Source organism: Silene latifolia, chromosome 10, assembly GCF_048544455.1.
Source record: "Silene latifolia isolate original U9 population chromosome 10, ASM4854445v1, whole genome shotgun sequence".
Lineage (NCBI taxonomy): Eukaryota > Viridiplantae > Streptophyta > Magnoliopsida > Caryophyllales > Caryophyllaceae > Silene > Silene latifolia.
Genome location: NC_133535.1, coordinates 100,147,631 through 100,150,883, shown reverse-complemented (window position 1 = coordinate 100,150,883; position 3,253 = coordinate 100,147,631). Strand labels below are relative to the sequence as shown.

At 34.2% G+C, this 3,253-nt stretch overlaps 1 non-coding gene across 1 annotated transcript; it reads left to right on the top strand.

The window, feature by feature from the left end:
* The first annotated feature begins 2,434 nt into the window (after positions 1-2,434).
* LOC141609631 (small nucleolar RNA R71) lies at positions 2,435-2,541 on the top strand. Its single transcript, XR_012527555.1, has one exon. It is a non-coding gene; the product is annotated as a small nucleolar RNA R71 (small nucleolar RNA).
* The last annotated feature ends 712 nt before the right edge of the window (positions 2,542-3,253 follow it).

Sequence of the window (3,253 nt, the reverse complement as noted above, 5' to 3'; positions counted from 1 at the left end):
ACTGGAAAAATCGAAGTTTAGCTATTTTTAGTCCAAAAATGACATTTTTATCATAAAAATCACATTTTAATGCCATTATTATATAAAATGAACAATAAAATCCATAAATTAAACCACAATATCCTAAATACATTTTAGGACCAGAAACTTTAACATGCAAATTTAATTCGTGATATGTCATAATAAACACAAATTTATAAGTTTTGTTTGTTAATCGTATAACTCGGAAAAACAATAACCGATTTGCATGCAAACAACCTAAGGCTCATGATACCGCTTGTTAGAAATCATTAATCTCATTAATTTACATATTCATATATGAAATAATTTATTTAGTTATAAAATAAATTTTAGATCTTATGCATGCAAACATAAATAAGATAAAAGAAGAAATCATTGTTCTTACTATATGATTTCGGTTTTATGGGCACTAACAAGATCTCCTTCTTGTTAGTTCTTGAGCTTTCCAATAATGGATGAACATCCATGACTTCAAAATAGAAGCCCTCCAATAAGTAGCACCCAAGACTATCCCAAAATCCCACAAACTAACATGTACTAGATATTTGTAATGTGGTTTACCTTAAAATCGACTACTAATACTCATATACTACTACTAGTATTATTAGTGTTTGATTTGTACAAATTTGATTCATAAAACTTGATTTTATGAAGAACAAGAGAGAGAAGGTTGTGTGGGTTTTCATAAAACATGAGAGAATGAATTATGGAGAAAAATCTCTCTATATTTTTCTTCAAAACCGGTGGGATTAAGTGGTTATGGACCATTTTTCTTTTTCCTTTTTGTCTTCACAAGACAAATTATGTAAGCCTTTGTCCATAGTCATGTCACTATCAAGTGTCATAGACAAATGAATAAGACAAATGAATAAGACAAAACTTCTAAAATTTGCCCACCAATTTCGGTTTTGATGTGTAATATGGAGTCCATTTCATTTTTGTCAATTGTACAATTGTATGTCATGTGACATGTGACATGTCTTATGTCATGTTTTAATTTAAAATGCATATTTAACAAATTAAATATCATTTACAAATTAAATAAATCACATTTAACAATTTGACTAGTAATTCAAAATTACTTTCTCATAAAATGGTCATTTAAATACTAGTTAGTATAATTCACAACATCTTGTAATTATAACTAACTTATCATTCTCATCTCGCGTGTTTCGCAAACACCGATTAATTTTAGTAATATAACTTCTTAAATTACTAAATAAAATCTTATTTAATCACATTATAATAAGATGTCATTTTCTCTCTTATGATAATAATTTGTTCAATTTTAAGGAATTAATTAATCTGTATCTACATACAATTAATTAACCTTTTTCAATTAAGGGAATCGTCCTTTAGGTGTGACCTCAAGGGATCAACTGATCACCACCGTCGCACGACAGTAATGTCAAACTCTAGCCAGCCAATCATTACCGATATGTGTGGACCAGTTGACTATATATGTAATGTATCATCCCTTCCGTATTCTTGTTATGAGATTTAAATATGTGATCAATATGATCGACAATTGTGATCGCATTATTGTCGGAGGACACATATTCCAACACTCACCGACTCTTGTCTTGGGGGATTACCTTGAGGTGGCAATTGCCCATTTTGTCTTTGTGAACTTGAAGATGCTAATTGAGACATTTGGGTCTCCAACATCTTTGTGTGAGCTAGTATGTTGTTAATGGTGATGTCTTTTGCTTGGCTATCTTTTTGCATTTGAGTAAAGAATTCTTGTTGGTTCTTTTGCATTTGGAGGACCGCTTTTTCAACATCAAAACCTTGGTCATTTGTTTGATTGTACGGAGGTTGATTTTGATAACTTTGGTTTTGATTGTAAAAGGGTCTTTGAGCTTGGTTTCTCATTGGAGGTGGGGTGTATGTTGTTTGAGGGTTTTGAACATTTTGGCTTTTGTATGAGAGGTTGGGGTGGAATTTAGTGTTTTCATTGTAATAGTTGGAATAAGGGGTACCACTCTTGTATGCTTGGAAAGCATTAACTTGTCCCCTACATTCACTTTGGTCATGTCACAAAGTTCCACAACTCTCACATACGCCACTTGGAATTGATGAAGATGCCACCATGGCATTCACATGTTGCTTAGGTGATTTGGAGGCCTCTTCAAGTTTAGCCATTGCCTTCTCAAACTTCAAATTAATGGTGTCGATATGAGCACTAAGTTGAGCACCCAATTGAGTAATAGAGTCCACTTCATGTTTTCCTCCTCTAGTAGCTTTCCTAGGTCTACTATATTATGAGTTATGGACCGCCATTTCCTCAATCTTGTTCCATGTTTGATTATCATCAACTTCAGTGAACATACCATTTGACCCCATATTGAGAATGTTTCGGGAGTCTTCATATAGACCGTTCCAAAATTGTTATACAAGGAACCACTCGCTAAGTCCATGGTGTGGACAAGATCGACAAGTATCCTTGAATCTCTCCCATGCATCATACAAATATTTCTCATCCCTTTGTTTGAACCCGGTGATTTGGGCTCTCAACATGTTAGTCTTCTCCGGAGGATAAAATTTATTGTACAAAGCAAGTGCCAATTTCTTCCAAGAGTCAATACCAAGAGTAGCCTTATCTAGGCTCTTCAACCACTGTTTCGCGGAACCAATCAAAGAGAAAGGAAATAAGACCCATCAAATTTGGTCTTGAGTAACTCCGGTTAGAAATCGCATCACAATAGTCACAAAAAGTCTCCATATGAGAATGAGGGTCTTCACTAGGCATCCCCCCAAATTGACTTCTCTCAACTAATTGTATAAATGCGGATTTTGTAATGAAATTACCAGTTAAATGTTGTGGTGTAGGAGTACCATTTGGTAGGTTCTCCTCGGTTGGTACGGAATGTGATGAAAATTTAGGCATTGTGGGTTGGTTTTGTGTTGGGTTATCTTCTCCTTCTCTTGCAAAAGGGTTGATGAACACAATATTATTTGCTTGAATGTCCACAATCTCACCAATACCTCTCAAAGTATTTCTAGCAAGTCTTTTATTGTTGGTCAAAGTTCTTTCAATTTCAAGATCAATGGGTAACAAGTTACCTTGTGATCTCCTAGACATGCAAAATATCAAACAACTCGAAAATAATTAGAACAAACCTTGAGGAGTTTGACTTCCCCAAGGTAAAGAAAGACACAACTAAAAACAATCAAAGAAAATAAAATCAAGTTAACACCGTCCCCGGCAACGGCGCCATTTTTGGTCGGA